General features: G+C 40.5%; 2 protein-coding genes across 3 annotated transcripts in view; one reads left to right on the top strand and one right to left on the bottom strand.

The window, feature by feature from the left end:
* LOC108630694 (trichohyalin) overlaps positions 1-25,050 on the bottom strand; it is a 35,684-nt gene extending 10,634 nt beyond the window's left edge. Inside the window, exon 1 of one of the 2 annotated variants that reach the window (XM_018034125.2) lies at positions 24,799-25,050. The gene's annotated coding sequence lies outside the window, so the exon portion shown is untranslated. Of the gene's footprint in view, positions 1-22,479; positions 22,701-24,798 lie in introns of those variants that run through there. The other variant, XM_018034127.2, reaches the window with a different exon arrangement.
* Positions 1-27,642, top strand: part of LOC108630698 (uncharacterized) — a 71,818-nt gene that overhangs the window by 21,905 nt on the left and 22,271 nt on the right. The window lies entirely within an intron of this gene.

Raw genomic sequence — 27,642 nt, 5'->3', positions numbered from 1 at the left:
TTCTTTTTTCCTCTCCCTTTATCTCGTTTTTCTATTCCGTTCTCGCGTGCCTCGGAGCAACGAGGCGGAATGTTACGACCGGGGATAAACTATCCTTTCAGACCCGGAGAGGGAAATTGGTACGATACGCGAGTTGTTCTTTTTTTATGGCCACCGATTGTTTGTGCCGCGCGTTTAGAAAATCCAAGGCTCGATCCTGATGCCGATCTAATGAACCCCGAAAGGGATCAAAGTGTCCGGCGAACGCAGAAACCCCGGGACAAATGTAACCCGCTTTATATTTGTCCAGCAAACTCTTTTCGAATCGTACGCGCGATATTTAATACTAATAATAAACACGAAATTTATAACACGCAAATTGAAACTCCATTACGCTAGAATCAAATATTCAATTACCGGTTTTTCGTTCGGCCATTACCCAGCATCCTTTTTGTACCGCCTAATGCAATGTGTATAAATGAAATTGGATTGCGAGACGCGTTTATAAAGCCCGTAGTCAACGGATGGTGGAATAATGGCACCCGGGGGCCGGTAATAAAAATGGGCAACGGGCAGGACTCTATATCGTTCTGTCATGCACCCTTTATCGATCCGAACGGTTTTCGCCTGACTTTTCGGAGATAACGTATTGAAATATCGGAGCCTCGCCGTTTCGCACGAATCCCGGAGTGTACAAGGCGGTACCAACGGGAAACGAGCGCGTATATTTTTTTTTTTATTCCCTCTCTCGCCATTTTATTTTTATCGCGGCCACTCGACGTTCTTGTTACTGTTTATGACAAACAGTCCCCGGTGCCTGTCGAACGTTTCTCCCTCGCGATTCTGATCTAGCGATTGTTTGGAACGACTGGAACATTTATCAGTTTTACAGCGGCAGAAAAAAAAGAATATTTCATACTTGCAATTTCGCCATTTAATACTTTTCGTATCTGAACACTGCCGTCTATTGACCAGTTAATTTCCTTGAGAAATTACGCGGGTCTGTTCGTTACGCGCCTCACTCGATTACTACTTGTAAGATTTACCAAGCAAGTTTTAATTGTTATCCTGCCGGCATGATTACGCGACTCGGTGGAAGTGACAAATATTCGTCGCGAGTCGTAACTTCGTCACCGAGTTTCAGTTCCATTCTACTCGCTGCCAATTCGCCGGTCTCGTATCAAACTGTTCATTGTACTACACGAGCAGTTTCGTTTGTGAAATAAAATTTTATGGCAGCGAAGACGGTCCCATCGATTTAAGCCAATTAAGGCGGATTCTTTGTCCCGAAAACTTGTTAATCGAAACATCGTCTTAAGTGTCTACATCTTTATTTTATTGGATGATTTACGTCCGTCAGGCTCATATTTTTCAATGAACTACATTTAAAAACTCGTACCAAGTCAAGTAGATTTTATTAGTTTCCTTCAAATTAAAATACCAAACAGTTTTTTCGATGCCGCTTGCTCTCCGGTTATTAACAACGAGACAAGTGGTAGATCGAATGAACGTGAAATATCGATGAAAAAAAGAGAAGAGATATAACGTTCTGGTCGACAGAGTGGCCAAGCAGGATGTAATACTTGCCAGCGAGGCGATTAGCGTCGAAACTAATTGAAGGCTGACGACGCGACGCGACGAGTCGGGGGGAGAGAGGGTGGAAAAAAAAAGTGTCACCTAATTAACGCGAGCGGGCGCGCGTCGTCGTCGCTAATAGGTAGACCGAACCGCTAAACGAGATTACTTATTAACGATCAACGATTTACACCCAGTAACAAGCCTCGATCGTTTGACGACGTAATTGTCCCGCTAGCTGGGAAGGATTACACGTTTTCCACCAATTGAAATAATCGAATTACCTTAATTCCTATTTCGTCAAAGTCTCTTAACTGCAGAATAAAATTATTTCAAATAGTGTATTTAAGAAAATACTGGATGGACATATTTAGCACGAGGATGGAAGTAAAATCTCAAGACAGAGGCTTGTCCGTCCTTTTGTTTTTCTACACTGGGGATCTTCTGGGAGCGACGCCTTAATTTCAGATAAAATATCCACCGGCGCGAAGAAACTGGAATCGTAATAAATGAACAGAGGCAACGAGAGGAGAGAGAGAGAGAAGAAATTTCAAAGGAGCATCTAATGAGATCCCATTGTAGTGCTCGGAGAAAATTATTCGCGGCCTGCCATTAATTTCCCGTTATCTGGTGAACGATAAACGAGGCACAACAGGTAGGAACAATTACGCTACCGTTGCACACGGGACGGGATCGTCAGAAACGAAGTCTGCCGAAGTCCAACGGAATGTAACACGAGGCTGATGACAAAGAGTATGAATAGGAGGAATGTTTATGAATTTTCGACGACCGCGAGATACCGATTGAAATCAGACTTGAGAGGTTCAGTACTGAACTGGTTGAACGCTGCCAGCTGAAGATCGTTGATACTGTTTGCAGAGAGCGATTGAAATTGAAATGCACAGGAGGATCCGCGCGCTCGGAATGGAGGTCACGCGTTATGTACGTGGAGGAGAGGATGCTGCCGCAAATTATGGTATGATTATAAATTAATGCATTAGTATCAGGACGGTGGCAGCAGGCAGGCAGGCGTCACAGGAGGTGCGAGCGCCGGGCGTTATCACGTTACTCGCGAGCGAGCGAGCAAAATAATTAGAACGAGCCTTCGTCCCTCTCTCTCTCTCTCTCTCTCTCTCTCTCCGTGCAGCCAGAATGCTCTATGTAGGCGTAAGCGGCTGAGGAAAGCCTATTTCCGACTAAACGGATAACCCCTACCGGGTATTAATCGCCGGCCCGAGGTGCTTAAGGTGAAGAGACGGCAACGTCGAATGGGTTACTACCTATTCCCGGATGACGCCCGATTTCTTCAAAATTGACCTTAATCTCTCTCACTCCCGATGACTGTCTTATACGTTTAATTGGATTCAAGACAGATTACCTTAAAACTCTCAAAGGTTCCATACCTTAAAATGCGAATGCTCTAAATGATCTTCCCTTATATGATACATTTGTTAATCAACTAATATCACATATTCATTAACCCCTTGAACGGAAATGACGAGTCCAGCTCGTCATAAACTTTCCTCTTTTTCAAGTGCTGACTGAAAATAAATTGTCGTTCAAGGGGTTAATAAACGCATACATATTTAACAAATACTTGTACACGAGCGTACGTGTATTCCTGAAACAATTCGTAATATTCTTTGCGCAGTGAAATGAATGCTTTTCGAGTCCAAGAGGTCTACAGAAATCAGATTTTTTTACTAGTCGTTTAACGAGCGGTGGGCGCGACAAAAAGCGAGCGGAAATTGCCGGGGAGAAAGGAAGCCGGCGAGAGGGAAACGTTTGGAAAAATCTCGTTCACGTCGACGCGGCACGTTTTACGACTCCACGCCGGAATCGAACCTCGGAGTTTCGCGGTCAGGAACGGGTGAGACCGTTTTATCACTCGCGTCGGCCTTGCAATGTTTACAACTCGGCACCCTTTAAGTCGCCAAACGATTTATCTGCTAGATTTCAGTTTCGTATCAGATTTTTTAATTCATTTTTACGAGGAATCGATTTAAGGAAGAATCAGTCGACATAAGAGAAGTGTTACAGACAATGCAGAATGGCACGTTAAATGCCTGTTAATGTAAATCAATTTTTCGTCAGCGTAAGACAAGGTGAAGGCGATCGGGGAAAAAGCGAGTAGACAGCGGAAAGACAATTTTCCCGGGTAATGGTACACGCGGTTCGAACTCGCGCGACGTTTATTCTAATGGGAATTCCGGGAACGTCGCATGGAAATTCGTAAATCGGAATTCGCACGCGAACAGCTCGTAAGACATTGTCGTATTAACGGGCCGGAATTCCGGCTACGGTTCGAGCGTATTGCCATTTCCTAGTTCGCTGAATCCTACGACCAAATTGCAACCGCGTCCAAAATAAAACTAACAGCTAAAAGTTTTTATAAAATTATATATTATACGTAGCGATCGATTTTACGAACGAAAAGGAAACCCATGTGAATTTTTAGGGAAGGAATTTTTCAGCTATAGAAGTTGATTAGACGATGGCATGAAATTAATAAAACAGCCATGTATTATTTCGACCAATCGGATGGGTGACATCAAGCTCGAATGATTCATAAATAAATCTCGTTCATTCGAAGATAGATACTCGTGCTCATCGGGAATTACCCAAGCATGACGATCGCAAATCATAATAAGCACCGCTATAAACGATCGCCGGTCTCATTAGACAACGGTCGCGCATTGGCCGTGAACTTCTTAGGCCACCAGTTGCTCCCGTCTAATTCCATTTAATTGACTCGGCTCGTCCAGGAAGCGTGTTTAAATATAAATCTGACCGATCCGGGAGAGCGGACGTTTGTTACGAGCCAGCAACGTTTTCGTTCAACTTTTCATGAGGCGTTCCATGAAATTACAATGACACGCTTAATTCGAAGAGTTCCGGGGACCGACGAAAGCCCAAGGGCCGTTGACAGGCTGACGCGTCACAAACAATTAATTTCTACCGGTTTGCATTTAAACGAAATAAAATTCTGCGGGCGACGCAGCGAGCTACGCGATTTAATTAAAACCCGGCACCGCCGAGGATGATCCAGTATAATTATAAATTTCCTACGAAATCTAATAATTTCATCAGTTCATTTATAATGAACAAATTGAACGTCAACCGTTCGATTATAAATTTTTATAGGGCGTCACGTTGACAGAAGCTGTTCCAATCGATTATGCAATTTCAAAGAACATTTAGGGCGGAACAAGAAAAAACTGAATGTAGAAATTGCTTGTAAATCAAGCGGAACAGGCTGTAATAAGAAGTACGATCGTATCAACGGGAAAATCGTTCCGCGTTAATTGAGATAAGTATCCTACGGTAATATCAGAATGGACTTTGCAGTCGCACACTTTTTACTCACTCCATAAACTCGTGACGCAATCCTGCATAGCTAATTGGAAAAAACGTCTGAATCGAAGAAGAATCGTTCAGGTTGAAGAATCGTTTGATAAGATGATAATGGGAAATGATCGGTGGACGGTGGGTGCCCGGCGTTTTATTCGAATATCCGTAGTGCAGTGGGACACAGGGATGGACTCCGAGCCAGTGAACTGCGTTCTAATTCAATGTACCGAGTTACCGAGGGAAAAGCATCGATGAGGCCTTATCGTGCATTAAAGTAATTAGCGATTAAAGCAATTAGCCATTGATAGCGAATGGAACGGGCGCGCCTTGCCCGGACGATAAGGGACGCGAACTTTTGTTCGCGTTCAACGAAAAATCGAACCCGGAATGGCCTCGTAAAACTTGAGAGAAAACCCGCGTAGTTTACTCGAACGTAATCGAGTAACCGTAGGTTTGCACACTTTTAATGAACACAAATTTCAGTAACGAACGCTCATCGCTGGATGAATTAAGCGACTGTATCGTTTATCAATTAATAAAGAATAGTTTCCGATTGAAACATTGTAACGCGCAGTAATTTTAATTGTAAGTAAATCGTTATCAGTCACAATTGACGCATTCATAAAATTAATATAAAGGCATTGTGGGTCGGAGAGAGGAACTGAAAAAGTTGAAACAATGCGTTCTAAGAATACCAACGGTCTGCTTCGAGTTTCTTTAGAAGTTACAATGACTATTGTGCACAGTTTTCCGAGTTACTTTTTATCGATGAAACATCTGTATAAAACTGGCCGCGTCCTCTTATCAACCGGGGACATAATTCCTGCGTCTATGGAGGGAAACGCGAGACCGGGGATAAATTTTCGAGTGTACTCAACGGGATAAAAAAATTACTCAACTAATTTCATCGCGGCTTCTAACGAGGCTCGTTAATAACAACGTCGACTGGCTGTATTCTTTAAGCATCGCAAGCGGTAAGTTTAAATAAAGTTTGCGGGATAACCTTGGACGATGTACTTCTGAAATTAGCTACCTAAAACCGTAGCGAACTTCCAACGAAAAGAGCTTTTAACGCGAGGCAAATTCCAGGACGAGCGCACAAAGGGAAGGCCAATTAACTGTTCAATTAGCGAGAGCAATAGCTGATTATATAAAAATCAGAAAAGATATCTAAGAATTTATCAACGTCTGTCGTTCGACATTGTCACAAAGGGATTAGAATAAGAAATAATTAAAAGAATTTTTGATGTCCAGTGACGGAAGGTTAAAAGATTGTCAATCCTATCGAGCGAACTGCTCTGTAAAAAAGTTAAGCAGATTTCGGTTAAGGGTCTCAATAATTATTTTAAGTCGGTTCAATCGTGTATTCAGAAAAGGGTTGATCCCCTTGACAGAGAGAAACAGAGCAGAACGTTTGGAATCAGCGCAGGTACCACGGGGAATTGTACAAAGCAGATGGTGGAAGTGATGCCGCGGAACGTCAGCGAAATTGTCTGTTCTCCATTATCCGTGGCGACCACCGCACCCTCCATAACGTTAGACTAACGGGAGAGTAGCCGTAGCTAAATGTAAATAGGCTCTGAAGCCACCGTCGACAATTATTGGCCGATCTCATTTTGCCATGTCACGCACGGTACACGAAACGGCCGTGTGCGAAACCCGGACTATCACAAGATCACTGGAATCTGACAAGAGCTGTTCCCTACTCGATTTATTCGATGGATTCCGAAATTTAGTTTAACGAAACGTTTCATTGCATCTTCAAACGGGAAATCTGTATAATTGGCCAACGGAAACTTGGCCGAGTATCTCAATCGAACTTCACAGAGCATAAAAACACGTGTTTTTTGGCACAAAGTGTTTTAAAGCTAGAAAACATTATTAAAATAAATGTTTAGCTTCCTCGTCGAATTAATTCTGCTACTACATTTGTTCCTGCAAATATTCTACGTTGCTAGGCTAATAAAAAATTCCATCTGCACGGCTAATTTAATATTCGAAACGCGAAGGTTTCAATTAAAACTTTTAACGAGTACCAACGCCGTGTGAATAGAAGCGTACAATATGTCCAGATTTTTGTCCTGTCTTATCTGTCTGACGTTCAATCTATTCCTACGATGAATAACTGATTGACGTGTGTATTTTTACATTCTATTGTTGGTCAAGTATTTACTTACTTGCTCACCTTGTACCTTTATGAACATATCGTCATCTTTATTATGTCAGATGTACGCCCAGTAAAGCATTTGCATCACAGTTGAACAATTAGACAAGGACGATAATATACTGTGTTCAATCTTAACACTTTTCAATTGAGTGACTACAGAATTTTACCAGAAGTAAAAATGATAGAATATAGAAAATGAGGATTCTTAAAAGATAATATAAATTTCTATTTAACTTGCACTTTTTAAAATGACAAATGTTTCATTTCCAATTTTCTTAATCAACAAGACAAAAGATTTCCCTCTCTAGACGATTCGAAGATGGTTTCTTCAAATTCCCTGGAGCATTCGAACGAAATTAATCAACGTAGAGAAGCCTAGGCAGATGAAAGCTTATGGGAGTTACTAAACAGGCCATAAGTCGCGTTTCCCGCGTAGCCTCGGCTCGTTTATGAACGCGATGCATCATCGGGATCGAGCTGAACGCGTTCCATTTGTTAGTAAGAAATCACCGCTGTACCCGCGGCCCTTCAATATCGCCGTGATTTACATCCACGGTTAAACTGTACCAACGTACGTCGTTGAAACTGCAGGATGCGTTATGCGACGTTCACGTTTGCCATACAAAAAAGGATTCCTTGATGAGAAATGGAAATTCTCATTACTCAGATTTCCATTTATTAGAATAAACCACCATTGAACGTACGTTTTATCCTTTTGCGGTACAGAACGGATATTTAAGATTCTTTAGAAATGCGAATTCAGAAATTCGTTAAACAAACTTCACAGGTACAGAAATATTAAGAAGCTGAAGACGACGATATCAGATTTAAATGATTCAGGGATTGATCTGAATGTTTGAATATAAAATATTGCGAAGAGTGAAAAATTTGCAAGCTCATAGCCGTTCTTGCAGGCTAATTGAGTCTGAACTTTGCGCCGAGCCTATTTACCCTTCGGCCGAGCGAAACGAAATTGCGAGCGGGAGGTCAGGCCGGGCCGGGAACCCGAGAAAATAAGCGAAGTTACAAATCGGCTGGCAATTACCTCCTCGCGCCGGAAACGCCAATAGAGCGCGAAAGGAATCGACAGATATTACGATCTCGTCGGCTCCGAGTCGATCAGGCGTAGGTAAAGCGATAAAAAATGTAAATTGCCAAGCAAAATTCAAGGCGTTTGCGGAAGAGCCGGAACCCGGAATTCTGGTTTTGTTAGTTTTTAATTCGCGGTGCCGATTGATTTTATGCAAATATCGTTGAATTCCGCTTTTCCAATAATATCGACCGCCGGTTATTCCTGGGAAAACGTAAAATACAAAATCGGTTAATGGCTGTTTGCGGGAACGTTTGCAACGATGAATCTACGGTGCAATTGGATGGTCAAATGAAATAGGAAAAATGTATCTATGGTTTGAAAAGAGACAGGAACTGATTTATGAATCGAGTCTTGTTGTGTCGTTTTATCAATGATAACGCGAGCTAGTCTAATGTCTTTTTAAACATGACTACGCGACTGCGTCAATCAAGATTAATCGATGGAACAGATGGCTCGCATGATTTTCAATCTCTACAAACAATGCAGTTATAAACACAAAAATATGTATAAATTATATATTAGAATCGATAAAAGAAATAGATTATCTAATAGTTCTGAAACATGACTGCATGACTGCGTCACAGTATAAAAAAAAAACTAAAATAGATTCACTTACGATCATGAAAAATTCTTCAGACAAAAGTTGTAGCTATAGTTATCAGATACCAAAAAAGATCTTATTCAATTTCCTTTTAATTCTACCCGTTAAGGAATCATTGGCACTTTTTGACAGAGCGAAACTATTGTTCTTTCTTATACTGTGACTGCGTCGATCAAGATTAATCACCGGCTAGCCAACAGATGGAACAAATGATCGAATCTATATAAACTAAGATAGTGGAATCGATAAAACATTTTCAAATTGAATGAACGTTGCATCGAAAGCTTCTACAAAAATCGGATTGCCGTTCCATTAAACCTTCATCCCGTTAAAAAATTACGTTTTACAAGAAATTATTCTACAGCGCTTTACGACAAACATAAAAAAGAATATCCGAGCGGAGCGCATCGCCGGTGAAAAAGGAAGAAAAGCGGATGCGCGCAATAGCCGCCGACGATAAAAAGGGACGTTGTCGCATACGCGCTGTCGCTTCGAACAAACTTTTTCTAACGCTGAAAGAACGGTGTCAAAGTTGCGGCGCAATCCGCGTTTCCATGCAAAAATAAAACAAGCAAACGCGGCGTGTGTTATCACAGCCGGGACGAGGCCGGGCTAGCGCAATAACAAGCGCGAAAAAACTCTAACAAAAAGGAGAAAAATTCTAAGTTACACGGCCGGCGCTCGCAAGACGATCGAGCCGGTTAGAAATTTCTGTGTGGCGAACGCGTTGGTTCAGCAAATTGCGTTTCCTTCGACCCTCGAACCCTTACATCAATTTTACGCTCGCGTCTCAAAGAAGCTTCTCGTTCAACGATATTTCCACGCTTTCGCGTATCAAACGTCGCTTCGTCTGTCAAGTTTCAATGCAAATTCAATTGGATTTTTAATGAAATTGTTTAATCACTTGCGAACGTGACGAATTATTTAAACGTATCTCTGGTGTGTTTCAAAAAAAACGTTTTACGAATATCGACCCGCGATAGAAATACTCGTGAGGGATTTGAATTGTGCTTCTTTGACGAAGCGTTGAAACTGAGAGTGACGAGGGTTAACGGGAGACTCGCGCGGAAGGAGAACATACGAGGTATATGAAATAACAATATTTCCCGGTAGTCACGCGAAAATGCCATCGAAATTGAATCGGCTGCTGGAACGAACAGCCGCCACAAATCGAGTTTGCGGCTGAACGATGGTAATAGAACACCATAACACTGTAAACAGAAGGCTGAGGGAAAAGAAAAACGAGGAAAGGGTTGTTCCTCCGACGAGATATGCTACCCTCGCCGTCGAGTGGCTATTAGCCACTTTACCACTTGACGTACTTAAACGATTTCTGATTGTTAAAACTGACTTGAAGTTCGAGGCTTAATATCGATTAGAATAGATCAAACATTCCCTGATGAAAAGTAACTATGAACTACTGTAAGGCGATGTAATAAAACTTATGTTCGATAATAATTTGAAACTGCGCGTAATCGGAGCTTGAACACAGTCAATTTTCCAACTCGATTAATTTGCCCTGTTAATATTATTGAACCGTCGATGTGTGCATAGCAGAGCACACAGGAATCTCAAACACGACATGATTTACATTTTCGATTCGAGGCTCGTCGAAACGAAGCAGGGCCGTCGCCGGGGACGAAAAACGAGGCAAAGGGAATTTGTCTTGGTCGCGCGCGAAATTATTATCGCGTGTCTGTCATACTCAACAGGCTATTAATTATACGGTTGGTCGCAGCGCGTTCAGAGAAAGGAGAGACGGAGAGAGAGGATACCCGGGAAAGTGAGAACGGTCTTAACAAGATGTCTACAAGAAGACCAGTTTCCTGCTCGAGACCCGATCCCGCCTACCTTGCAATTCCCTTTGAGACCGGTTTCAGTTCTCGGGTCAATTCGTACTTACCTACGTTCCACGTCCCGTTCGAATTTCCACTTAAATTGACTGACTGGCCGCGATAAATCTTTCGTCGCGTCGGCGATTCTGGATTTTCGGATACGCCCGATGGAACTCCCGGGTTCCTTGATTAATTCGCCCGGCCGATCCAACGGCATTACTACCAGTTGGCCAAAAAGAAAACCTCGTGCTCGTTCGCGAGCCTCCGATTTAATCTTCGAAAATTCGCGTCGATGGATTCGCTCATTATTTAAGTGCCGCGATATTCTACTGTTTCATACATTTCTATACGTTACGTGCAGATTTTTTTTTTTAATAAACGAATAAAATCCGGACTGTTATATTACATAAGAATTCGTTCGATATTTCACGGAATTAAGAAATTTTTTTAAAGACCCGATGCATTAAGACTCATAAATCTGACTAATGCTCTTTTCGAAGCTATAGCGATCGCGTTTTTTCTATCGGTCCGCGACGTGACACAGTCGGTTCTTTGAGAGGTTCTCCTATCTCGGCCCAGTATAAAACGAGTCGCATTAGCGACTACGGCAACTCCGCACGGATAGCGTATGCAAAGTGGAACATTAGCATGATGTGCCAGGACGGTAGATATATCTTACTCGACTCTTGTTTCTACCGATATATACCTGCCTATTCTCGGGTGGGTATTATTAATGCCGCGACCCCCCTAACGTAAACGTACACGTAAACACGCAGCGAGCATCGGGCAATCGATCGTCGAACATTTTCTTCCAGCAGGATTTCTTCTCATTTCATACAAGTGGAACACAGCGTCGTTCGTTACATTAGTAACGCGTGAACTGGGTCAGTTGTAACTTGCGACGTCTTTTTCCTCCTATGCCCATTCGTTAAACGGTTTTTCCCTAACAGTGGCTAATGCGTTCAATCGAACGAACTCGTAAATGAAATCGCCTCATTTAGGATAGAATTAAATAGAATCGGTTTGATAGAAATTTAAGGAATTCACAAATTCAGCATATCTGCAGTGTCATTCTCTGAAGATCGCTGATAAAAATGACAAATAGAAACATGTCAGAAAAAATACAGAAGATTTGAAAAACAAGGGAAAATACGTGAATTCTTTAGAACTGAGTCACTCGAATAGCATTAAACTTTATCGGACAGGAAATTGTATTGTACGGAATTCATTTACAATTTTGTAAATCAGGGAGCCGGGGAATTTGTCATTCAACGAACAGCCTCTTCTTTCGTGTTCTCATTACCATAAAACAGAGTTGAAAAATTCGTAGCGTTCGAACGACCATCGAGGACTCGAATACTGTTTCTAATCAGACAGGTTTGACGGAAACCTGACAATGCTCCTTTGTTTGCAACTTCGTTCTCACTCTAACTAAATCGAACAGGCACGTTTCTCCTGTTTAACATAAAATCTCTTCATCGAATTACGTTTATCAAAATTATTTTTGACAAACGTATCGTTCGAAATTCAATGTTAGTTCTCTTCTTCGATCGACGAAATGACAATTATTAAATTATCATTATTGAGAAATGATTCACGATCTCGTTCGTTCATTGATTGAACCCGTAGACAGTGTTTCTTACTCTTTCCCAACGCCCACGCGTCGTCTGGCATCACCGGTATGATTCAAGGCACGTGCCACATACGTTTAAATGCCAACGGATCGGACGATCGGTTTGCGCAATGCTTAGCACGAAAATAAATTAGACAACGCTAGTCACTTGGAACACGCGTAAAAAATACCTAAGCGATTTTCTCTTGTCGCGGTTCTCTTCTTCATTCTGATTAATGATCCGTGACCGTGGTTGGTAAACAGGTGATTACCAATCCCGGCAATTAATTAAAGTCTCACAGCGAATCACAAAGAATTCCTCAAATAGTTTTGAAGTTAAGTATTAAAAAATTAACACGTGATTTTTTTCTAACAAAAACTATTACGAGTTTTTTATTTAATTAAAAGAAGTTCGATTAATGAGCAGATAATTGCTTATTGACCTCGATTCGTTGTTTGTCAACGATTAACCGGTACAGGGCATGGACATTACGCTGGTAATCGAGGAAAACTGGATACAAATGAACATCACCACGACACCTAATGATATACCGTGAACGGGAATTCGGTCGCTAAACAGAGGATTACAAATTCAAATGAACATTCAACGTCAATTCCACATAACTTTTCCATTAATGCGTTACACGCGCACAGATTAGTCCCGGTGGTTCCACGCAGTGGGTAAATTCCGATTGTTAACGCAAATCGCGGAAGCGAGTTAATGATGCGGCGAGATTCGAATAATTTCGTTGTTCACATTTTGTTATTCTACGAATACACGAAATAATATCGTAATAATATTATGAGGAGGAAGAGGAGGAGGAGGAGGAGACTTAGACGTGTTAAAGTAACCTCGAGCCGCGCTCTAATCAAAGCAATTAGCGAGCTTTTTTCTTCGGTGAAGCCGGTAAGCCGTTCTATTCTTCGGCGACCTCGCCGAAACGGGTCAAAGCTAATTATTTTCATAATTTTCAACGATCCGCTCTTTTTTCGGTAACCCTTTTCCGCTCGACGGTCAAGAGAGAAAAGAGAGCGACTTCTATTGACCGAGAAACCCTTCAGCCGTTAAAAGCAACAAGCCACCGTGGGGATGATGGCGCGTGCAATAAACCACGACCTACAGGGAAATGAAAAACGAAACGACGTTCGTAAAACTTCGTTAATGCTCGAATTTAAGTTACGTTCGAGCTGCTTCTAATTCGTTAGAAGAGCATACTCGAGTAGAACGTCTAACAACAAGAGGGAACATAAAGAGCATGACGTGTATCGAATTTCAAACTGACTACGTGTACAATTAAACTTAGAATCGATGGAAGTAACGTCAAACTAAATAATGATCAATGCAACTTCTTTTACAAGAACCAGTCGCAATCTATTTGCGCGGTGAACTCTATGAACCCCGAAGGGTGCAACCAGTCCTGATGAATTTTGCAAACAATTTAATCTTGCTGCACGATCGGCTCGGTTATTGTTCTCGTCGGCAAGTTTCTAGGAGCGTTGACAAATATTAAGAGCAACGACGGGCTCTGTCTTCGGAACATCGATAGCAATTTGGTTTCGTGTTACAGTTAATCAACCAAGTACTAAGCACGAAGGAAATTGGAATTTCTTGTGCCAAACCTAACATGATAAATTCGCAAACTTTCGACGAAGTTTCAACGGATCCTCTAACGTTCTTCGCAATGATACATTCAAATCTTCGATCATTTCTCTGAACGAATATTCTAAGCAAAAATTGTCTGCTGACGCAGTTCGATAGATGTAGACAGTACCTATCCAGATTTTTAATTGAATCGACACAGGTACGTTCGGAGTATTTGTGGCGAACTGGTTCGAATCTCGGTTGTAATCTGTGCTTCAAAGCTGGCTTGTAAGAGTGGCCAATTCGATTGTACATACGCTGTACGTTTTCGCGTATCGAAACACGACTGGATTTAACTGACCACCTGAAGCGCACTTGTCCGTATAATCCGATTATTTTCCTCGTTCTGAACGTCCCTTTAAGCGAATGTACCGAATTCTGGACAGGGGGGGATCCCTGTTACGTAATTCCGAATAATTAACTGCCACGAGATACCGATATCTTCCCATCTGGAGCAAATTTTCCAAAAGTAATTAGGCGAAACAGTAATGATCTCGTACGAATATTTTATCAAAAGTCCTGAACGTCCAAAACGATTTTACAGCTTCAAATAAATCTTTCAACAAAAAAAAAAACAATAATTGTTCGATCAATCGTTGTATGAAATACTAGCTCGTATCATTATTTGAATTTCAAACGATTTCAGAGAAATGGAATGTATAAGATCGTACAGGAAAATCTGCACGATATTCTAGTTTCACGCTTCGAATGCGCGATGTTTTTTTTTCGACTTTTTCAAAGACCGTCGATAGAGGAATAAATATTGAACGAGCGTATCGGGTTACATTTTACGCTATGTATCCCCAAAAAGTAAAAAAAAAATATTCAGGAATATTTAGGAATCGAGGAATATAGAGTCTTCAATTTCGACGATCATTTTATTACGAGCTATAAATTGAATTCCAAAATGTGACGTGTTTCAGAAACTCAGTAAAATACGAAATTTAATAGTCGTAATCATTTTAATAAAAGAATATCTACGGACCTAGACTGACTGAGATTTCCCACAGAAATCCATATTACCAGAAAAAAAGAGAACATTCAGGCGTTTTAATTTTCCAAATGGATGTCAGATATTAAAAAAGGGAGCAGCTACAGAAAGTGACTATTTACGTCGACGTGTACCTCTCGACCATGTTCCCAATTTTCAGCAGATCAATCGTGAAATCCATACAAGAACTGTCTATTTTGTTACTGAATTTACAACTGAGTAAATATGTTCCAGGAGAAAACTCGAGTGAACTCTTTGCTCCTCCGCGATACGGGGTGCACGGAAACTTTCGAGTAGACACTTTGAAAGAACAACGCGAGCCACTCTTTGATCTGGCACTGCTCTCTTAACTGCAATATAATAAAAGTAAAACGATGCTATATAGACGAGCGCGACGGTGCTGACGGTAAAAAGACAGCATCCTCGAAAAGTCGAGGAAACCTATCGGAAAGTGTCGTTTGAAAGTATAATCTCTCGCAAGTATGTTCTACAATTTACATTTCACACGTTCTCATTTTATCCCTGCTATTTGTAAAGAAAAGAAAACTTACCTCCATACTTCTAACGCCTTACTGCCACTGAAATTTACATTTAGTCCATCGGCCATCAGTTTCATTTTTTAATCATGCTCAATTACCATATTTTTAACGACGTTAAGGATGTATTGGTTATACAGTCAATTTCAAAAGTTTATATACCTTGGTAAAACGCATTTTCTATCATTAAAAATAGTGCACTTTTCTTCTAATTTCGATATGTAATGAGTTACGTATGATTATTTGGCATTTTATTGATGTTGACAAAATCCGACCATTCCACCATCGAAACGGCGAACTTTTGGAAAAAAATGTCGTTCTTCCTCAATAACTCCTAAACCGTTGGGGATATGGGAAAATTGCATTAGACCTTTCTTGTAGAGGACGACGAGATCTACAATTTCCATATAAAACTTTTGCGCTAGCATCAATATTTAGCGAGTTATGGACGAAAAACGAAAAAACAGTTTTTCGCAAATTACTCATGAACTATTAACGCTAGCGAGAAAGTTTTACATGGAAATTGTAGATCTCGTCGTCCTCTACAAAAAAGGTCTTATGCAATTTTCCCGTATCTCGTATGGTTTGGGAGTTATGGGCAAAAAACGAAAATTTCGCAAAATCTGAAGGGGTACCCCTTGGAAAAATGTTGGAAAAAATCGAAAATTTTTTTTTGTCCAAATATCGCAGAATATCGAAATATATTCCAAAAAGCGAATCTATAATAACAAATTCAACATGCTAGCATTGTTTAACCAGTTAACTGTGTCGATAATTTTGCAAAGTGCGCCCCAGTGTGTGTCGCGATAATCAAGCGATGACGGATATAGTCGTCAAACACAGAGTAAGTGGCGTTGTTGAAATATTGGGTCAAAAAGACGACTTTATTTTAGAAGATGAATGAATTTATTCACGGATATAGCCGTCATAACACAAAATTCTGCCATTCTTCCATGATGGATATAGTCGTCAAACACACTTAACTGGTTAAGTATATAGCCTATACATCCTTAAATGAAACGATATCACGTTTGATGAGAAACAGATGAAATTGGAAGAGGGATGGATGGCACTTTAAACTGAGACCTAGAGATAAATTTTCACCAAGACGCATCACTTTAATCCTCTTACCTGTCGCATTGTATTCTCGTTAATAATATTAGTTTAATATCAACCGTGTACCGTGTCTCTCTACCATCTCCTCTAACGGAATGGAAGAAAATTAAAATACGAGTCGATTTAATATAAACGCAAGTCGCACCTGTCTCCGACAGCTTGCACGGATATACATACATCTTCCACATGCGTGAATCCTTTCCTATACATTTTCTTTTTTACACAATTTTCGATATTTATTAAAACGCGCCCCCATAAAGCCTAATAAAAAACGTTTCAGAAACATGATTGCATCCCTGGTTGTCTCATCTACAAACCTCTAGGGATGCTCGTTTCGAAGCTACAACTTCAGGCTAGAACATATTTTAAAACCGATACGATAGGAATAACGATGCTAGAATTACGATCTTCTAAAATGCTTTCAACGTAATCAAAGTACTTTGCTAGTGCAATGAATTTTGTAAAAGTATTTCGCCATAAAAATATCCGATGAGATGAGAATCACGATGATCCCATAACGCGTTCTTTGTAGTTAGTATAAATGCGAATTAAAATGTCTACAAAAAGATAGATGTGCTAATAAATTGTTATGAAATACAGTTACGCCTTTTACGCGGCCGAATGTTTCATATCCGAAGTTTTTATACTCGCCATTAAAGTCCCAGTCCGCTCATTATTTCTCTACAAACTTTTATTCGCGCGCCGTTTATGCGCTTGCTTATGTGTCGTGTCAAGTTAAATCTTAAACGAAAGATTCACGGTGTTCCTCCGTAGTTTCTTACCCGTGTAAATTACGATTTACAACCTGCCCTCATAATTTATTACCCCGACACTTGTACTAAAATTGTCTATCCTCGTTCCTGATATCAACGCACGTAAAAGTAACGTCCGTCTCGTGTCTTATATTTCCTCGATGAGGAAAAATGAAAAGGAGATACGTTAACGAAGGCGAGCACGGGGTATATCTGGCGTTCAAACACCTATTGAAAAACGTACGGGCCGATAGGTAGAGCAATCAATAGGCGAGCACTCTCTCCCGTATCTGTAAATACCTGTACGGTACCCGATAGCTATCGGGTATTCCCACCGGCAACTTTGTTCGATACGTACTAGAAAAACTTCGTCTCTCTCGTTTAACCCAAATTTCTCGCCGTTTGAGTCGCGATTCGATTTTTCCCGGACTTCGCCGGGGGGAAAAAACGAAGAGTATACGCTGGGAGAAATTGGTCCGCTACTCTCGGACCGTGTCGGATATTTATTGTCCATTTCACAGCCCCACGAATTCGGAAGTTCACTCGAACGGATTGCCGATAACCTTGTCCGTGGGCATTAATTTGAGACTCGTATCTGACACCAATTTCAGATTCCCGCAAACAATTTATTCGATTCCATTTTATTTATCGAGTTCGGATTTTTACGCGAAATACGACAAGTTTGTATTGTGAAACACGTGACTGTACCGTTTATACTCTCCGCGTATACAGAATTTCCATAAATGCATGAAATCTGCAGTCTACTTGTAATTGTCGATACAAAGTTTATCTGATAAATTTCTATTTTTAAACGAATATTGAATTTCTCCAGTCGGAGCACGATGTTCATTCCCCGTTACAATGGCCAGTGAATGGAATTAATACGAGCATACATGCGGTGACCAATTGTAAATTAATTTTATCTTGTTAGTAAGCAGGCGTGACAATAACGAGGCTCATTCATTCGTCAATGAAAATCGTTCAAGAGGCTTCATATGCCGCCTCCTTTTAATGTCCTGACTCCCTCGAGGCACTCGATTCATCTAGCAATAGAACCACAACATTTCAACACAAGTTTACTACTCATTCTCATCTCCAAGCATCGACTAAACCACAAACGCTGTTTTCAATAATTATTCTTACACAATATTCGTCATTGTCTCCGACGGGATAAAATTGATAAGATAAAAAAGAGTATTAAGGACGAATGAAAGATTGAAAAGCTTTCTGATACTATGCAAACGATCTCCAGTCACCGCTGGTCCTTGGTGGAAATATTTCAAGATCGTTGGATCATGGTCATGCGGCAACCTTCAGTTTTATGTTGTTGACATTACGCGCTTTCAGTGACATCAAACGATGTCGCATAGTTTTAGAATGGTATATGCAGACGCATTACGGCATCGAGCCAGGCTTCCACTGACATCACTGGACTTCCACTCGGCCTTTCGAAACGAGGCCGACTCAACGTTGACACACGATCCGTGATTTGTATTTAAAAAAAATGGCTGATTTGCCTTACATGCATAACGAATATTACATGAAAGTAAAAAAACGAATAAGATCGTTTAACGTAGCGATTATGTGCGGTGAGAGTACGTCTATTTCTGTTAGAAGACTGCAGATATTTTGGATATTATAAGAAAATTGAATGCAGGAATTTAGTTTGTAAACTGGATCCACGAATATTTCACCGTTAACAAAATACCAGAACATCAAAAGGCATTGGGTGAAAATCAGAACACCTCAAAGTGGAATTTTATGCATTTGTAAGAAATGTTCGACTGATACCACAAATATTTCATTATTATTATTAACCCTTTCGACAAAGTACCAAAAGACAGAAGGCATTGGTTGAAAACCAGAAGACTTCAAAGTGAAGTTTTATGCATTTATAAGAAATGTTCAACTGGTACCACAAATATTTCATTATTATTATTAACCCTTTCGACAAAGTACCAAAAGACGGAAGGCATTGGTTGAAAACCAGGAGACCTCAAAGTGGAAATATTGAAAACAATCGCAGAGCACGTTATTCGTGCATCAATGAGTACGCAGCGAAGCTTATCAAAGATCGTCTGAAAGCGAAGGAAACGCGAGAGTGAAGCGTAACTGGCAGACGTCTGGGCGAAAAACTTGCTTTATAGAATATGAAGCAACGAGACGGCGGTTCCGTTATCAAGCGTTCTGTTTCCCCGGTTCTCGCGCAGGATCTATAATTACAAACGGTAGCTAGTAGCTGGAGTAGCACGGGCCGACACCCGAGGCGACGACGTATGTGCCTATCCATGTATCTCCCGTATGCAGATAGCGTACGCGAGCTATGTACCCGTCCACGATTTACGCAGGAGCCACATCTCTCCGCGGCCATTATCGGGACGATTAATCGATCATTTATAGATAAATCAAACCCCTGGCCAATTTCGAGGATCACGTAATTAACTGTTATTAACATGCCGCGGATTTCATGCAAAACTTCATACGAGAAAATTTGATACGTGGAAAATATGAAGAATGATGGAATATTAATAATATGGAATATATTGAATAAACAGTATTATTTTTTCACCCTCATCGCATTTTGGATATTGATACTTCGTGCCGCGTTTGTTCAACTTTTTATCAGAAGCTTAGATTATTTTTGAAACGTAGAAGAAATGTCAATTAATATTTCGTTTTTTACATTCCTGTCAGAACTGTTCTGCTTCGCACGGAAGTTAGTTTTAATTAGTCTTACTTTTGCGCCCGTGCGGTTGTTCCATGCAAAATAAACTGTTGGAAAGGCAATAGAATACAGGTGCGTAAAACGTCTGCATAAAACGGAAATATGCAAGGTATATTTCCCGGGGAACTTTATACATTCCGTGGTCTAATATCGCGGTGAAATATTTCGATTCGCCAGCAATTTTCTTCTACTATTTATATCGCATGTACTGCGTAGCTAGGAAGTAAGATAAGGGGAACGCGTGTACGTAGATTAAGAAAGATTGAGGAATGAATTGAAGGATGGATTGTAAAGGAGCCGAGAAATCGTGTACGCAGATGAATAAAAATATGTGTAACTAGTAACCCACTTTTGAATAAACATTTATGCGATATTGCATATTTAATTTTAGGAAGCTTGTTGCAATTTTCTGTTCCCTCGTAACTGTTAATCTCGAGAAAAATGGAAAGAAGAAAGAAGTTTTCGTGTTTTGTGCGTATTAAAACGAACTTCTACCGAGCTCAGGTAATTGCACGGGAATAATCAGGAGAAGAATTTGTTAAGCGATTAATTAATTTCCTGTGAGTGTGCACATGTGTCCCTGAAGAAGTTAATGAAACGCCTTGATAGGCGGCTCCCGGTATAAATTGCTGTACACGCGTGTGTCAGTTACGTGTAACGGGCGAGCGTATCACGCGGGCCCGGAATCGATATTGCCCTGGCAGAATTTATGGTCTCTCCGGTAGCCGAATCATCGATTCGTGTAATGACCTCGTGCACCACAAGTTGCCCGGTAAATGAGACGTCGCACGACACCCCCACGGTCACGCATATCGACCGGAAGAATCCCTGTTGTCTCGCGAAAATCAGACCCGAATCGATAATCAATTTAACCGAGCGACTGCCATAAGAATCGTACATTTTCATTTATACTCGACGCGATGCCATTTAGATATTTTAATTTTAAGCTCGTAAGAATTTCTGAATAAAAGTGCGACGCGCGCTCGTTGAAAAAAATGTTTATATTTAAACATGAACTAGGATTTGTTTTAAAACCTGCATGCTCCCGAATGCACGGGCATGCATGCTATTACACATGCTCAAAAAAAAGTGAACAAAGCGATATTCGTAGGAGTCACAGTAAATTTCACCTAAAACCCGTTATGATGGCAAAAGAGTTTTTCAAACAAAGCAAATCTCGTAACACCTAACACGATGGGAAACATTTTCAGTGAGTTAATTACATTGCACGCATTACCTGGCTGACAACCACATATTTTTCGTTACTAACTTCGCGCAGGAAAATAAGGAGAAAGGAAAAAAACCCGATGGGTTTACACAGCTGAAAAATGTACGTTTGGAATAACTTTTTAACGACTGCATTTGACGCACGACTCCACTGACGTTTCATTGCAGTAGCTCTGTCTTTTATCATGTATTAGCAAACATTTGTTGCGACATTTTTAGCTGAATGATAATAAAGTCCCATTTGAACGAATAAAAAAAGATTGAATCCGTACTGATTTCATATCTCGTTAAACGTCGATCAATTTAGAGTGATCGTTTCATTTAATGAATTTGCACAATTAAATTATGGAGATTCTGTATAAACGACCTTGGCACGATTTTTTTTTATCTAATGAATTTTAATCTCCCGTACCAGTTGTTCGATTGGTATGTATCCAACGCGTTTAATTACGTGAAACTCCGATACAAATTCCACGGCAGATCTTAACGATCATTTACGAGGCGAATATTTGCAAGGCATTACCCACCGGCGCGTTAGTTACGGCGCGAACGTGAAAATGAAACGCTTAATCGGTTCTCGCGTCCATCCTGTAATTCCGTTAAACAAACAGAATACGGCTACGTGTTATCCTAAACCGTTATCAGCAGTCGTTGCACCAGAGGTCATTACCGGCTTCCGTTACTTCATAAACTCCTCTTTAGCCTACATCGAACATTTTACGTTTAATACTCGTTCACCTCGTTCATTCATAAGGTGTAAGGCTACATTTTGTAATTCCTCCGGATGGCTCGTTACATATTTTCATATCGAAGAATATTTATCCATGTTAAATTTCAAGAGTTTAACCCATTCGCTGCCAAGCCTAAATTATATGAAGTCATTCCTATTGCCATTTATATTTTGAGTGCTATTGTTTACCAAAACCCTGCTATTTCTTGGTAAGAGCACATATATTATCATACATAATCATTTAGAAGCAGAAAACCAAAGACGAGTATACTCGTCGTTGGCAATGGGCCTTCAAAAGAGCCTGCATGTTATAATATATTTAAAGCAGGACGAGTATACTCGTCCTGGCAATGCGTGACACCCTGCCAAAGACGAGTATACTCGTCCTTGGCAGCGAATGGGTTAAATATAAAATGAACGAAGCTGTTCGAAATGTATCTTCGATAAACTGCAGAGTTGGTGGAATCAATCGACATCGCTGCACCAGCTGATCCATATATACCGAGTTTGCAAGCTTGCGTACGTGATGTGTCATAACGGTACTCACAATAATTCAGTGGCTCGGTAAACAAAACCGTGATTCGCGCACGCGTGCCCGACGATGAGGTTTCATTAATCACTCGGAGCAACCGGTTGCGTGCGGCATCGCGGCGTCCGGTCCGGCGGTGACCCTCGACGAAGATGCACCCGGAGGCCGACCCGGTGGAGGAACCCGTTGGAAGAACCCGTCAGTGCTCGCTCTCGTTATACCGAACTTTGCACCGTCCCCAGCGGCACTGAACACTATATCCCCTAAGCCATAAGATAGCCCCGACGTTTTAGCGGCAATCCAATTTGCCGCGATCGATGCGACGCCGCGTTCCGCACAGGGTTTTCTACGCTACGTAACAACCATTCAACTACTCGCAATTTTCACTGGCCGGTCATCAGAACCAGATAACTTCGGTCTGATCTCGGCACCTCCGACCGTATCGTTCGACTTTTTAAGCGAAATTATTTCAGATAAAAAGGCGAAACTCGCATTGGTGTATTTTACTTGTTTCATGATAACTGCTTTCGAAATACCAAATTGTCGTGACAGACTGTGAAAATCGAGATCGTGATAAAGAATATGATGTACAGAAATTAAATATAAAAAATTGCAGGATTTTCGATAAATATTTTTGGCGTTAGGAGACCTTAAACGATAGTTTTATACGGTTTGCGTGTCTGTAGTGGAATTTGATTTTCGACGGCTGAAGTTTTAATGGGTTTTGGAGATAAGCGCGTGCAACAACGGTGTTCGGTTTCAGACGGGTGTTGTTTAGAGTTTTCAAGTTTTTTGTATAGAGCAATCTGTCTCAAATTGTTATCGAGCACGAGATCGTCGGAACTAGTTATGAGAGAAACGATTTTAAAGAGACGGTCAAGAAAAATGTTTTTTATCAAAAGAATTTCGTTCTGCAAATGGGATTATTAGACCGGAGGAACGTTTGTTACGCTTTTGCAATTCTGAACCAACGGGAGAACCTAATCGGGAAGGGGAATAGAATGTCAATTAACGCCGGGTTGTATCAGTACCCACGTACAATGAAATCCTTTTCTTGCTGTCGGTGCCGTAATTCCGAAGCTTTCAAGCCCAGCTTCGAAACCTTGTTTGCAGTGAAACGGCGGAAAAAAGGTAGAACGATCTCTACGTGTCTTCGAAGAATAGGCAAACATTTTTCCAACCAACGTTTCATCTTTCCAATCGATCGATGGATCGGCAAAAAGTTCAACAATATACGACGAAACGTGACAAATAATAAAAAATGAATATTAAAAATTTAGAGAAACGTGGAACCGAAGTAAATGAGAAATCAGTTAGAAGAAACTTTTGGTCACGTATTTCTGATTCAAGCTTAATCAGAGAACGTTCCAATAAAATGATATGTAGTAAAAAGAGATTCTGCTAATCTAAAGTGTCATCCCGGTGAAAAAAGAGTGCATTCGCAGACGTATCAGAAAACGAATACAGCGACGTCGCTACGACAGAGATAATTCTTATCATAACCATTGAACATTTTTTTATCCTAATACGAGGCACACACGCTTGATTCCAATTAGATGACTAAAACCAGGCGCGTTCAACAACTACCCAACATTCCTCTGACGTAAAATTTAATTGAATCACTTCTGATCAATTCTCCAGATATTCACAAAATAATTTTGTGCTTGGCAATTTCGTTTTTACATATTAAACAATATTCGAATAGATGGAACAGGAAATAAAATCTTGCAATTTAACAGATAGCACAGCTATTCTATTAGTTTTATGCGAATCGACTTATGTCACATAACTAGCAATTGAAACGTGTTGCGGTGGTTATATAACATTGATCTTTAGATCGACTGATTGAAATAAACTTTTAATAAACGATTATTATTACCACTTAAATGCAAAATCGATGTCAATGGTAATCTCGATAGGTTTTTCCAAGATATCGTGGCCCATTCATTCGGACAGTGATTATCCAAAAAAGGTGACTACCGGATGGAATTTCGTAATGCTAGTCACGTACTGTATAACGATGTTTACATTTTCGAGCACGTATATTTGTGTCTCTACGGTTTACTCAGTAGTTCTACGAGGCTAATTATAATTTGAGTAGACCAAATTTTGGTGTATCGTAATGAAATCTAAATATATTTCTGAATTCAAACGAAGTATATACAGCAAAATGAAATGAAGTAAAGAAAGTTTAAATTTTAAAGGCGTTTTATCACACGTTATATCGATAACAAGTGCAGGAACGTGATAGGAGGAGAAATTTAAGAAATTCTTATGAATACTTGCGGCGACCTTAAACTCTTTTGTTAGGAATGATAAAATAATGAAATGACTCACGTTCAAGTCGTCGCAGCTCCGTCGGTTCGCTCCGAAACGTAACTGGCCGCATCCGCGGGATTTCCACTCTTCTCTGCTCTTATCCAAACAAGAGAAAAAGAGTCCTGGGTGCAATATTAAAGGACACTCGCGCGCGGTACACGTGGATCCGTAGACCGGAGTTAAGTACGATCGATCGCGGTCGAGGTGTCACTGGTTCGACGCCGGCGAACATCCTCGCGATTTATAAAGCCTCGGTCCACTCTCTGAGCTTCGCTTCGTGTCGTCCGGCTCTCGTTATTATTCCCCTGCCACACGATTCCCCTCTCTCTCTCTCTCTCTCTCACACTCGCTACGGTCCTCTGTGTCTGTACGTTCCACCTACCGTGTGTGTTACACGGGCCGCGAGTAAGCCTGCAAGCGCCGGATCTTCGGAGCGAATTCCTTTGATCCTCCAGCGTCCCGCGGGATTCGACCCACATGATTTAGGGCCGCATTGTTTACCACGTTCCACAAAATCGAACCCTGCAAAGAGGAGCTTCCTTAATACTCTTGTTGCTCTTAAAATTGTTTCTTGATGTTTCTTATATTCATACAATAATAATCAGATTGTAAATAAAACATTTGTAATATCGATTTAAAAAATGTGATAAACAATTCGATATTCTGATATGCATTGCTGTTTTATAAATGCATGCATTCAAAACCAGGACCGAATGCTCTTAGTAAATAGCTTAAATTAAAATTCGCCGAGTGATGCAAAAAAACAAGCTACATTAATTCGAACAATGGGAATCGGCTACGGATTTTGTTCACAGTTCGATCAGGCTAATTTGAAAGCACGTTGGCTCGTTAAAAATTTGTTGTAACCCAAATAACAATATCAATGGAATCGTGAAACCAACATTTTAATTAATGCGTAGGACGTCCCGTTTGCTGTTCACGGGACGCTGCGTCGAATTCCTGTTGCAACTTTTTATTATTACATCGCTTGATCATTTTTATTTCCATAAATCTGCGCGTATCTCCTGTTTTGCCAGCGTTCCATTGAAAAAAATCAAGTGCAACCACTTCTGATTGCTCGATCAATAATGTTTATGAATCTCATTGAACGGGACGCTCGCTCACTTACAGCCGCGTCATTCACTACACGCGTATAAATATCTCGAAACATACTCTGCACTTTTATTTTCAACCGAGCTTATCTACACTCGAAAATACGCAACATCGTCAGATTCAGAAACGACCAACTCATAGCCAAACATTATTTCGTATCGTACATGTTGCATATAATATTTCATATAATAATAATCGAAGTAAATACGATAGGTAAAACAATTTTCTGTCGAGTTTTATCAATCCGAGTGGATTGAAAAAGTTTCGCTGTTTGAACGGCCCCGATTTTTTCTGCCGCGATTCTCTTTTATGAATGGCCGTACGAACCCTGTATCTAGATCGTACCAGGTTCCAGCGTAGACATTTTACACATTGCACAGAGCAGTTATCTGGCTTCCGATGTAAAAGAGTTCGTTGCTGTTTCCTCCGGGGCGTGCGTCATCTTGCGTGGGAAAGTCTGTTTAACAAATCTCGGTTGGCAGTTATCTGAGCGAGGCTTTCAGCGCGCCGTGCATGTATAAATATCGAGTACGGCAGAAGTTAAACGGAATTGTTCCCGGCTCCCATTGATTTCTTCCTTATTAATAGACCCCATCACTTTTTATCCTCGCCAATCAATACCAATAACGACGTGGGCAAACGGGCTCCTTTAATTATCGTTACTCGTCTCCTTACTATCCCATTGTTACAATCTAATTGGCGCTCGTATGAGCTACTTACGTTAGACCAGAGACAGACATTTATCTCGAGTAAAATAATAATTCCCGTTCAAGGGACATTAGATAGGAAGAAGTCAATCAATATTAGATGCAGCATTTCGTGCTCTGCGGAGCCCATCGAATGCATTTTTTCAGATAAGAAAAGGTCAATGACCCATTGCCACTAAACGATCCTTCAGACAAAAAAATCAACTAACGAAAACAACATTGACAATACCAATATAAAGCGGATCCCATGCTTTAATAAAATATACGTTCACAGCGTTATGAATAAATAATCGAATTTTTTATAAAGCTAATGATAAAATAAAAATTGAATATTTGCAGTTGTCGATAAATAAATGAACTGTTGATAACGGTATTAAGTATCGTGTACACGTATGCTACTAATTGAAAATAAACCTATGAACCCGGGGGGCAGGGTCAGTTTAAACGAGATTTGTTATGGTCAGGGGATCGATTCCCATGTAACATTGATTTGACGTTTATTAATTATTAGTATCGTTAATAACGTCCCTGGCAATCGATCGTGAAACATTTACTACCAAATTCCAGTGTGCTACGCTACATGATTTTCATGTCAAGAGTCGAACGGATTTGTTCAAGGAATGTGATCACTGATATAACTAATTTCAACTGAACCGCGTTTTATCAACTGAAGTTACATAACATTTTTTTTAAACAATGCGATTACTAGCCTTATTATTCGCCATATATCGTTTAGCGATATCAGTATTTAGAAAGATAGAGTCTCACTATCAGTAATATGTACTTCCTCTGTGACTTAAGGATGTATTGGTTATACAGTCAATTTCAAAAGTTTATGTACCTTAGTAAAACGCATTTCCTATCATTAAAAATAGTGCACTTTTCTTCTAACTTCGATATTTAACGAGTTACATATGATTATTTGGCATTTTATTGATGTTGACAAAATCCGACCATCCCAGCGTCGAAACGGCGAACTTTTGGAAAAAAATTTCATTTTTCCTTAATTACTCCTAAACCGTTGAATCTACGGGGAAATTGT

This window comes from Ceratina calcarata, unplaced genomic scaffold, assembly GCF_001652005.2.
Source record: "Ceratina calcarata isolate Rehan_Ccalc_2016 unplaced genomic scaffold, ASM165200v1 scaffold78.2, whole genome shotgun sequence".
NCBI lineage: Eukaryota > Metazoa > Arthropoda > Insecta > Hymenoptera > Apidae > Ceratina > Ceratina calcarata.
Note: the sequence above shows the minus strand (reverse complement) of the source record. Positions and strands in the feature narration are given on the sequence as shown.